The sequence below is a fragment of the Protopterus annectens genome, chromosome 3.part1 (assembly GCF_019279795.1).
Source record: "Protopterus annectens isolate FY-2018-M chromosome 3.part1, PAN1.0, whole genome shotgun sequence".
NCBI lineage: Eukaryota > Metazoa > Chordata > Ceratodontiformes > Protopteridae > Protopterus > Protopterus annectens.
The window spans coordinates 1,110,229,550-1,110,242,614 of NC_056732.1; positions in this window are offsets into that span (position 1 = coordinate 1,110,229,550).

Here is a 13,065-nt window from a genome sequence, read left to right on the forward strand (position 1 = left end):
CGGACTGGCGACTAGCTTAACGGAAGCGTTGTTGGCAGTTTTGGACCTATGCGGTCTGTCTTTATCCTTACATTTTTTCGGAAGATTGGTAGTCGGATGGCTTAACGAAGCCATTTCAGAGTACACAGAGTACAAAAGTAATTGGCTGCAAAAATAGCCAGACGATGAATAGTTTGGGCATTGAACAAGGCACAAAACTGACAGCGAGGGACGTCATGGTCTGGGCCTAAACAGGAAATGCAGTAAGAATGAAAATCTCTATGAGGTATTTGCTTTCCACAGGCAAGACAATTGTTAACTTTTACTGACATCGGATAGAGCAAGAAAAACGATCCCCCAACAGAGTACTTATCTTTTTTGAAGACTACGGGTCTGAAACTCGAAAACGAAAATTTCAGGAGTCGGCCAACCGGCACTTGCGAACTGCTTCTGCTTCAGGGATCGCACAGCAAGAAAGACTGATGTAATGGCATCGGCTGCATGTTTTATACCCCTGACGACCTAACGTCATGGAAGAAGAGACAGCATCCGACGCAGAAATCCGAAGACTTTGGTATTCAGGCCGGCTGAGGGTTACCTGCAGGCAGATAACCCAAATGTGATGACTGCAACAGTGTAACACGAAGAACATCAAGTCTACCCTTAACATTAACCTAAAATTCTCCCCCATCCCCACCAGCACAATAAAAAAACTTTTACTTAAGCTAAACCCTGTACTCTGTCCCCCGACAATCTAACCCCACACTTCCTGGAGCTAGCAGCAAACTTTATAGCTTATCCAGTCAGCATACTCAATAACAGATCAATTAAAGAATCCCTTGTCCCAGACATCTGGAAAAAAGCATTCATTCTCCCCTTACACAAATGTGGCACCAACACAGACATCACAAACTTTCAACCCATAGCAATTCTCTCGCCCCTCTCTAAAATACTGGAAAAATGCATCCATGCCCAACTCCTCAACCACCTGCATGAAAATCAAATTTTATCACCCACTCAACATGGTTTCAGACCAGGACACAGCACCACTACTGCCCTCCTATCTTTCCTTGATGCAGTTAACCGGGCACGGGATTCTGGTAAAATAATTGCTTCACTTTTCCTTGACCTCTCCAAAGCTTTTGATACCATTTCCCACACTATCCTCTTCTCTAAACTATCAACCCCCCACATTTCTCCCCCTACCCTACAATGGTTCAACAGCTATCTCTCCAATAGGCAGGAATCCACAAAATGGCAACAGTCTTACTCTCCCTTTCTCAGTACTTCCACAGGGGTACCCCAAGGCTCCATACTTGGTCCTCTCTTATTTAGCATCTTTACTGCGGTGGTGGTGCTGCGGTAGCGTTGTCGCCTCACAGTTGGACATTGCCCGTTCGATTCTCAGAGCGTCTTCTGTATAGCGACATGCGTGAATGGGCATTCCTTCATTGAAGGTTGTGCGTTAGGCCTGGCAAGCCAGTACATAAAAATCTACTGCCAATCATTAGCGGACCGGAGTTCCGCTGTGGCAACCCCTAACCGGGAAAAGCCGAAAGACACAAACAAATTAAGCCAAAATACACAAATATTAACTTTCATACCACTCTCTCACAATGCTCAGTAATCCAGTATGCTGATGACTTTACAATAATATGCACTGCAAATTCCAGCTCTGAACTCCAGCAAATCACTCAGAATGCCCTCATCTCTACTGAATCTTGGATGCTTAACAATCATCTTGCCCTAAATCCAAAATAACCTAAACTAGTAATTTTTACTCCTAGGAAAATCACTCCATTTGATACACTCTTCACTATACAAGTCCAAGACAATACCACAAGTGTCCCACACACTAAATTACTAGGCATTACTATAGATGAAAACCTTAACTTTGACCTACACATAAACAATATCATCAAAAAAACACACCAAAAGCTTGGTATGTGCTACAGGCACCAACACTTTCTTAGCCTCTCTACTAGACAAACCCTTGCAACTAGCTTTTTATTACCTTCTCTCCTTTATGGTGCCCCTCTCCTCACTAATATCCAAAATTCTACAAAATCCAAACTTGCTATGTGTGACAACAGAATAGCTAAATTTACCACAAAGGCCAAATTCTCATCCCACCACTAAGTCACTGAAACAATTAGGGTGGCTGGAACTCCCACACCATCTCTTATTCACCCAACTAACTACTGCGCACAAAATAATCTACAGACCCACAGACTGTCCTGCTCTCTCAACTCTACTTGCAAAATACCATCCCAGCAGGCATCTAATATCTGAAAATCATCTACTTCTAAAAGGAGATAAGCCCACCTTACCTGCTGGTCAACTTCTCTACTCCTTCACCAACACCAAACTATGGAATTCACTTCCACCTTCTATAAGAAATACGGCACCACCACCACCTTCAAACAAATACTGAAAAATCATCTCAACTCTTCCTGGCTATGTTCCTGCTCTATAACCTAACCTCTTCACTCTCCTTATATGATTACTAAACTCCTGTGTCTTTTGCTACTAGTGACTAATGATACTTTATCCATATTTATTTTTATCTTCACTTGTTGATACTGGTACAATAATACTGATTAATATTCTCTGTTTATACCACTCTGAATTCATTGAATTCTGCTTTAATATATATTTTCTGTATATATTACTGTAATCAAACAAACTAGATTGCTGCTTTTATGTATATATTCTGTATATGTTACTACATTTACTATCTGTAACACTGTTTCTACTTCTGTATTAATTAATGTTTATTTTTTTCTGTATCTCGTTGGAGCTTTTCTCCCTGGGCCTTCACTGAAAATGGGCTCTTTTAGGCCCAGTGGACTTTCCCAATAAACAAATGCAATAAATAAATAAAATAAAATGACTGGTTTCTTCCTCTGGTTCCCCTTCTTTCCATATTTCCTTTATTTTTTACTTACTGTCATTCCTGTATCAGCCTCAATCATCGTTTTGTTCTGTTTCTTCTATATTATCAAACACACCCTCCCTACTTTGCTCCGTTATTCCTACTTTAAGCATCTTCTTCCGTCTCATTGCAGTCCATCCACGAGTGCCCTATTTTTTCAAACTTTATGCAATTTTGGTCACATTTTTTCACTTCATGACCCGTTTTACCACAATGGCTGTCTTTACCACAGAGCAAACAAGTTTGTCACCAATATCAAACCACTCCCTTATTCCTTTCCACATTAATTATACTTGGTAAATGTATTATCATATTTCCAATACAACAAATTCCCAAACCCCAATCCGTAGACCTCTGAAAACATCTCTACACACAGTACTCAAAACGTTTTTTAAGTTGTCTTTTTCAATTTCAGTTAAAAATTGTATGAATATTCTCTTTTTGGCTTCTCTGTTAAAAGCCTGCACCACATGCATGTTCCAAGGATTTTCATCCCTTTTTTCATACTGTTCTATAAACTTCCCCATAAACTGCGCCTCCTGGAAGAAAATGTCACAAAGTATCTTTATTAATGCAAATGCTCAGCCACCCAGTGGTGAAAAGATGCTGTCCCATAACTTATACTATCCAGGTCTTTCTCCTTTTTACTGATTATTCTTACCAGATGCTTTCTTCTTACTGCATTTCTCTCTTCCTGTTTTTCTCCTCCTTTCTCTGCACACAGGATTTCTTCTCTTCTAATTCCTGCACTACTACTACCTGGATTCTATCCATTATTTCTCCCCACGATGCTGACTTCTTGCTCAGTCTCACTCTGTTCAAATCAGTTATTTAAGCAAACATCCCACAATCCCCTGACTGGAGGGTTGAAACAATATACTCCAGTGTTGCAGCTTTGGATACTAACAAGTTCTGTTGAAAAAAGCACTTCCAAATCTGCCATATCCACTTCATGTCCTTCATTTTGCCTTTTGTACACTATTCCTCCATTTACCTTACTTTTCTCTCGATCCTCCGAACTCTGCTTAATTTCAGACTCTTCTTCCGCCACAACTACATTTTCTGCTATTCAATTAACAGCTTCTTTCTCATCCAAAACACAGGAAAAAAAAACAATTTCTCCTCCATGTTTTGGTTTTATTCTTCCTGGTTTTCCAAGCCGCCTCCACGCCAGAAGCAGAATGCGCCACACAAACATGTCCTCATACAAGCAGGGGAAGTTCCCAGATGCCCTGACCAAATTTCCCCTCAGGTCTCCCCTGAAAAGAGGCTCCTAATCTACTGGGACTAACCCTGTAATCAAAAGATAAAATCTGGAACGCCAACTAGACAATGCAACCTTGGATACCTTCTGTCCTAACTTGTATGGTGCATAAAAGATGAACACTTGATTTTCCTTTTAAAATGTACAGTTGTGTACACTTACCATAAATGTAGATGTTAGAGTGTATTCTCTGTTGCAGTGATTACATTTGGGTAATCTGCTGGCAGGTTGCCCTAAGTCGGCCTGAATTCCAAAGTTTTTGGTCCTGCGTCGGTTGCCGTCTCCTCTTCCATGACGTCAGGTCGTCAGGGGTATAAAACAGGCAGCCGACGACATTTTCTTTAGTTTTTCTTGCCCCAGATGTCAGGTGCCCCAAAAAGCAAATACACCACATAGGTTGTAGAAGATAGAGAAGGAAAGATAAACTCCAGAATAAAAGGGGGATGGCGGGCGGGTAACCTGGACTGCAACAGTGAATACACTCGAACATCTACATTTATGGTAAGTGTACACAACTGCACTATGTTCTTCGTGTTTCACTGTTGCAGTCATTACATTTGGGTAGAATCCCAAAACGTATGGATGGGAGGCTGGAGCTAAACAGCATTAGGTGTGGCTATAAGGCTCTGCAGAACTGCAGTGGCAAAGCCTGCCCTGGACTTAGAGTAGAGAGGCAAACGAGAATGCTTTCTAAAGGTGTGAACAGAACTCCAAGTAGCAGCCTCTAGAATGTCTTTGGTTGGTACTCCTCTGAGAAAGGCTGCTGATGTAGCTGCAACTCTGGTGGAATGAGACCTAATGCCCTTGGGCACAGGTTTGCCATGGTGTAAGTAGCAGAAACGAATGCAGTGGCTTATCCACTTTGAAATAGTCTGCTTTGAAATGGCCTTTCCTTCTGACCCTGCAGCATATGTCACTAGTAATTGCTCAGTTTTTCTTAGAGCTTTAGTCCTGCTCAAGTAGAATCTTAGCTGTCTGTGCACGTCCAAGGAATGCAGAACTCTCTCCCCCTTGTTCTGCGGATTTGGATAAAAGGTTGGCAGATGAATAGTTTGGTTAAGAACCACAATGGAAACCACCTTAGGCATAAATGAAGGATTGGTCCTCAGACATCCTGTCTGGGTAAAATATGACAAAAAGCTCCACAGCCATGAGGGCCTGTAGCTCTGAGACGCTTCTTGCTGAAGTAATTGCTAGGAGCAGAGCTGTTTTCCATGATAAGAACTTTATATCTGCAGTAGCTGCTGGTTCAAATGGGGGCAGGGTGAGCTTTTCCAACACATAATGGAGGTCCCATGCAGGTACTGGTGATAGTCTGGGATGCCTTAAATGTTTGGCTCCTCTAAGACACTGCTTTAGTAAAGCATGAGAAAAGACTGGTGGCTCTGATTTGTAATGAGCCAAAATGGCAGAGGTATGGATTTTTATTGATGAAAAGGATAGGCCTTTGTCAAGCATCTCAGTCAAGTATTGTAATATCTGAGGAATATTTGGTTCTGCTGTATCAGTTCTTTGTGCTCGATTCCAAGCACAGAATCTCTTCCATTTGTCAGCATAAGATTTTCTAGTACTAGGCCTTCTGGCTTCCAAAATGACATCCATCACAGCTTTACTGAGAGGTGTTGTTTGCATAACTACATGATCAGCCATGCTGCCAGGTTCAGTGTTTGGAGATGGTTGTGCAGGATCTGATTGTTTTGCTGGGACAGTAGTTGAGGTCTTTGAGGTAAGGTCCAAGCTGGGTATTGAGACAAGTTCCTTAGGATTGGGTACTAGTATTAGCGGGGCCAGTCCGGGGCAATTAGTATCATCTTTGGTTTCTCTTGTCTGACATTTAGTAGGACCCTGGGAAGAAGAGGCAGAGGAGGAAAGGCATAAACCGATAGGTTTTTCCAACTGAAGGATAGGGCGTCCACTTTCCATGCTTGTCTGTGATAAGTCCTTGTGCATAATCTTTTCAATTGGTAATTTTGAGGAGAGGCAAATAGATCTATGTCCGGGCTCCCCCATTTCTTTGTTATCATGCTGAAGACTTGTGAATCTAGTTTCCACTTTTGAGGGTCCATAAGGTTTCTGCTTAAATAGTCTGCCAGAGTATTTTGTTTTCCTGGCAGGAACTAAGTTTGAAGATGTATTTGGTAAGTCAAAGCTGTGCCCCACATTGCCATGGCTAATCTGCAAAGGGGGTATGAGTGCGTGTCCCCCTTCTTGTTTATATACCATATAACCGTGGTGTTGTCCGTCTTTATCACAAGTTGTCCTGGATGAAGTAAGTCCTTGAAGGCTGTCAGGGCATTTTGAACAGCTAGCATCTCTTTTTGGCTGATATGCAGATGCATTTGTTTTGGGGTCCATATGCCCTGAATGCATCTTCCCACCAAGTGGGCCCCCCAATGCATAATCTGATGCTTCTGTTGTTAAAGGGACACTATCTCCTTTGTAAAATCACAGTTCTTCCTCGGACCGAAGCTGAAAACACTGCTACCCACTTAGCTAATCTCCTCCCTGTTTATGACATCACTAATGACGTTGTGACTATCCCACCCACAGCGTTAAATTTCTGTAAAAAGGTGCACAAACCTGTATTCCAGTCTTGTTTTACTTCCCTGTGGATTAAGACACTCAGGACTTGGGTTCCCTGCTTTGCTGTTGGAGTTATGTTGTATAGTGAGCCGTACTAAAATTAATACAATGATAAAGAGTACCTATTTTTTTATAGGTAACAAAATCAAAGTAAATCCGGCAATAAGCAAAGGCACTGGTTGCCGCTGTCCAGCTATTAGTCATTAAAGGGAGCAAGTGAACCATAATAAATTAAGGGTAATGTGGGCCTGATGTCTGTGGGAGGGAGAAGAACAAAATGAGATAGTAATTCGGGTTCGTTATGTTTTATAAACACCAGTCACTCATGCCACTACCTATTTTTGCAAAGCTTACACTTAGCACTGTCTTCTTGATCTCTACGATGGAGGCCGCCCATTAAAAGACAGGAAAATGTTGTAATCTGTAATGTTTAGTGTGGCTCTTCTGTTTGACTCTTGTTCATGGACTTCCACTTTTTAAAATATTTCTTAAAGGTGTTTCACGTACCTATTGCACCCTGTAAAACTATGCATTTGAACCTAAAAAAAAGGTCAGAAAATAATGACAGAAGTTTGAGTTTCATACTTCATGTCCTTTCAGAAAATCCGTGTTAATGCAAAACCTTATTCTATCGATTTTTCTGTTTTCAAGAGTAATATTTAAAAATGTCCATATTTCTGGTCATTTCTGCCCCCATTATTGATGGCTTGGTCCAGAGTTCTTGCTCTAAGAGGGTGAGAGGAATGATGGTCAGACCGAGCGTTGTAGCACTCAGTGTGTGGTCTAAACTGCAACAACTGCTTACTATATCGTAGCAAGCATCTTGTTACAGTTAAAAAAAAAGAAGAAGAAATTGAAAGTACTTTGGAACTGTAACAAAAATGCTTGCTACAATGTAGCAAGCAGTTGTTACAGTTTAGACCAAACACCAGGCACTACAGCTCTCAGTCTGACCGCGAATGCGATACCAGAATTTAAAATCCGGTATCGGATTAATCAAAGATCAGGATTAGCTGATCTCTCTATGTGTGTTGTTTAAACTGTAGCAAGCATGTTGTTACAGTTAAAAACAATTTATTTTACTTTGTTTTGTCATTTAGACAACAAGGCGATACAAAGCAACGGTAATCTCCAAGAAAAGTACCTTGCAGGATGCGCCACGAACGCGCCTCCTGGACAAGCGCTCATGAATATTTGAATAAGAGTGCGAGGTACTTTTCTTGGAGATTACCGCTTTTTTATCTGCATTCGTTAAGAAACGAATTTCAGACTTCACGCAGAAATATTGGAAACATGAGCTTTGTCATGTATTTAAGGAATAAGACCAAGTTCATGAATTGGTAGAGACAAGTCTTAGTAAGTAGAAATGTGTTATGCCTGCTTAGAATTTCATCTTGCTTAGACCTGCTGTGTGGAGCTGTGGTTATACTAAACTTTGCTGTTCTGACTTTCTAACATTTTTCCATTAGTTAAGGAGACACCAGCGTCTTCCTTAGACCCTGCTCCTTTCCAGTTTTTAAAAAGGGTGGTGGGGTTAAGAGGGGCACTACTCCCCATTACTAATGGAATAAAATATAGAGATAAATGATGTATAATCAAACCTTGCCGGCAGCACCTTATTGGTTGTGTTGCCTCCTCCTGTAGCTTTGTATCCAACTGCATTGACTTACTGCCACTTTTAAAGCTTTCAGTGAGTCAGCTGGTTAGTTTTTGTGTGGTGGAGTGATTTAGTTGGCATCAGCAGTGACAGCTTGGCTATAGTAAAATATTGCTGAATTACAATGTTTTGCTATACTTATTGCTCATGAGTAGTGCCTGTGAATGCCAATTACTGTACTTTGCACAGGTTCTTAGAACTGCTAATAGTTTATATTGGAATCCCTGAGTGTGCCACTCTTATTTTGAAAACCTTCATGCTGGGCTGCTGTTTTGACTACACTGAATGTGGAGTGTTAGCAGAAACCAACATATAAAGAAACTCCCAGATTAGCCTACATGTAAAACGGGTGAAACACCACATAGTCTCTCACAACATAGCTGTCAGTGATCAGGGGCAAATCAAGAACACTAAAATGTTAATATTATAAATCTGAGGCATTGACAGAATATTATGTGAATTCATATACAGTTTTTGAAGTAAAATATATTTATAACTCTAAGTGTAATGTACCACCTTTTCTCAAAATGTTACCAGTTTTAGTAGGGAAGAAGACGGACAGCTAAACTAGGAGTCAAAATCAGGAACATTTGAGAGAGATGAATCACAATGTAGCAGTTTGTTAGTAGAACAGGTATTTTGCTGTATATAATATTTAAGTTACAGCTTTATATACCTCTGTGTGTATATGTATATACAGAGAGAGAATAGATGTGTACGTGTGTGTGTATCTTTATATGATTATACTGTGAACGATGTGTGTATACGATTGTACTATGAATGTTGAAAATGCTGAATGTTCACATTGCCAATTGTTTCCTACAGTGGTAATTGGGGCAGTTTGTAGTATCGGAGGTAATTACTTTAGATGTTACTAGCACGGGAGTGGCTATTGCGTATATCCCTGTTTTACTGTTTTACAGATTTACTGATCTTAAATAATTAATAAAGTTACCGATGCTGCATAATGAACTTATCATTTGACCGATGCTCCAAGGTAGTTCACCCTGCCAATCATGTACGGTCAACCCTGCCAATCTTACGCCCACTCCACACCCAAAGCTGCGCAGAACAGAGTGTGAGGTACTTTTCTTGGAGATTACCAAAGCAACTCATCTTCTGAAGGTGTTGCTTCCTGCTTGAAGAACTTAATTTTTATGCAAGTCATTAGGCCTACGTTTATCAACGGATACTGTAAATTTAAATCTTGTTAAAGCCTTTGATATGTGCCACATATAGAACTTTGTTAATAATGGTGAACATCTGTATTCCTTTTTAGTATTACAGCATGTGTGAAGAACAAGCTGCATAACAGGAAATGTAAAGCTAGAATTAAGAACACATTGTCAGATGCTACGTTTATAAACATAGGAGGCTGGAGTTTGCAAAGGTCTGCCTTGGGGGCTTTCCTTTTTAATATATTTGTCTATTCGCCAAGGTGGTGAGGGAATATGTATATATTTTTTTAATCTGGTTGTGATGCAAAGATAAGCAGTATTATAATAGACACTGTAGTGCAGAAAAAGCTGCAGTATTTAAACACTTTGGCAGAATAGCCAGACTTTAAAAATGATTATTACAATAGAAGTAAATATAGAGTTCTGCATTTTAGAAAGGAAAACAATACAAACTCATATGCTATCACCACACCGTGACTCTGGCAGGTAGTGTCAAAGTTGTAGAAGTAACTGTGGTGTGCTCACTTCAATTTGAAGCCAGTGGTATTACCTTTATCTGAAAATAATACACAATTTTAAGGGGTGCATTGCATGTGATAATGTGCAGCTATTGTTGCCAGTGTTTAAGAGTCTGTTAAGACCCTTAATTGAATACTGTAAAGACTTGTGCAATCACAATCAGTCCCAACTAAAACTTTGGAAAGAATAAAAAAAAATCAAACAAGTTATGGCTGTGAATATATATATGAGATATAATGAATGAATGACTGAGGGTGATAAAGCTATATTCAGTAGCTTTAGTTTGTGAAGGATGGTTTAATCTTGATATAAAAGTCTTAAATGAGATGCTTGCCTTACTGATGGATGTAATTCTGTCTCAGTAACATGGTACCAAAAATAACTGTTGCTTTGCCGAAGTGTCCAGTTTCCACACAAATGTGAAGAAAGATATATTTCTAACTGAAGCAAGAAGCCTAAAGAATTTACTACCAACATCATTTAGGATGTCAATTAACTTACATTGTATTCAATTTCAGTAGATTTATTGTTTGGTTATAGGGTGTATGACTCAGGTGCCAATGGATGTAGACTCCTAGGTAATTGCAGTTGAGTTACAAAGAATAGTAAAGACACCTATCTGTTCAAGAGACTGACTTCCATGCTATACTGAAGCTGTTGTATTCAGATTTTAAAATATGTTTTAGAAACCTGTGAAAATACTGTGCACACTGTGTGAATCAGAAGGCTAAAACATTAACATTTGCCACAGGCAAACTGGTTTCAACTAGTTGTCCAGCTGTTGGAATAACTAGCAGAGGGGAGCTAGACAATGAGTTTTAGGAATCAGCTTGCTCACCTTAAGAGGACAGGATATGAATGATGAGTGTTAGAGATGGTCTTGTATACCTTAGGGGGAGAGGATATGATTGGTGAGGCGATTTATGAGTGTTAGGGATCAGTTCTCTCACCTTCGTGGGACAAGATTTGAATGGCTAAGTGGATGATGAGTGTTACGGATCAGCTCACTCACCTTAAGGGGACAGGATATGAATGGCACAGTGGATGATGCATGGTACGGTTTGGCTTTTTCATACCTTAGGGGACAGGATATAGGTTCATAGGTGTTTACTAGGCTAACGACCACAAGGGGCTTATTAAGCTTAGCCATGCATCCCAAATCTCTAAGAAGTTCTAGTATCCATTGATAAGTGTAACCAGGGTCTGGGAGATGGACTTACAGGTTTACCTGTTAGCATCAGAGACATAGGTGCCAAACCAGGGATGAATTTCCAGTTTTCCATCCAATTGTCCAAGTTGCCTTGGAATTGGGATTAGGGAGGAACTCTGCTTCACATGGATGGGGAGCTTGTTCCATAGATGGGGTAATCTCTGGATACATACCTATCTCTCCACCAGGTCCTATTTATATCACAGGCAAGGTTTAAGTCTTTAGAACAGGTAATTCGGGTGTTTGTTTTGCAGATATGCAAGGGGTCCATCAGAGTGGGGGTCTGACAATGCCCTGTATGCCAGGCATAGATCTCCTGTCAAAAGCCTGGAAGACACAGAATACAGGGATAGGGCCTTGATGTGGTCTTCATAGGATATATTACTTACACCCTGTATTCATTTAGTGAAGAACCTCTTTGGGCATTCCAGTTGTTGCATATTCCTGGTTAGGTATATACCAAAGAGGGCATTATAGTCAATGATAGATCTGATGAGTGCTGAATTCAGTGGAACAATGACTTCCTTGGATTTAGATGCAAACTGTGAGGTGGGTGATGAGTGTTAGGGTCAGCTCCCTCACCTTAGGGGACAGGATATGTAATATGCAATAGGTGCAAATGCCTGCCTACTGAAGTTTTGCCCCAACCATGTTTTATATATGCTTCCATGAGGAGAATACCAGATGAAATCTGCGTTAACTTTTCTTGTAAACCTGTCTTTACTTCTGTCTGTTGTTCACAAATTATGTATTCTTACACAGAATTATTATAAATGTCATCTAGTATTCGCCTTTCCAGGAATTAACATTTACCATTGAAGACCTAGTAGTTTCTGTTATAAAGTTACTAAAAACAAGCGGGTATGTATTTTTGCTGTATTATTGCTGTCTGATGTTCTCAGCTACCTGCACACAGATGCAGTTGCTAGCTGTTCTATGTTCAGAAAACTGTGCTCTCATTTTATATCTAATTTTGTTTTCCTTCTTACTACATGAACACATCACAGCTAACAATAAACCATTTTGTTTGTATTGTTAAGCTTATTTTCCTGTGCCTTCTTATGTCCCTTTATCTGGAAAACTGCACGCCAATGCATACTCTGAAAACCATCTCATACATTCTTAAAGGTACCTTGTGCTGCCTTCCCTATGAGTTGGGTTCTCAGTGCATTTATGTGTTATAGGTATCACACAGTGAACACTCTAGATTGGCTGAGTTTTTCTTACTGTTTTTACTGAAGGGCTTGTCTGCAGTTTTAGTCTTTGGTTTACATGTGTATATATCTATATTCATATCTATTATCTTCTTATTGTTCCTTCCTTTCTTACACTTTTGTTTTTCCTGTAAATAAACTCACAGAATGTGTCTGCTGATATTATATGCTAAGTTGTATATTTGTGTTATATGCATAAATGCTTTGTTTTGATGTTAAATTCTGCATTGTATCTGTAACAATTCCTTTTTTATCACTGTTTTCACAGTTGTATTGCTTGTAAATTAAATAATTTAACTGGGAGGTTTCTCCCCAGGCCTATGCTGAAAACGGGTTCTTTTTTGACCCAGACGGCCCATCTTGGTAAACAAATGAGAAATAAAAATAAATAAATAATCCCCCGAATTCTGCAAGCCTTGCACGGTGTGCAGGTTCGTCAGCAGGCAATATGTCTGCCTTGCGATCCAGGAATAACCTGTAGGGGTGTGCACAAGCACTCCTACACTAGTCCTGCATGGACTCAGCC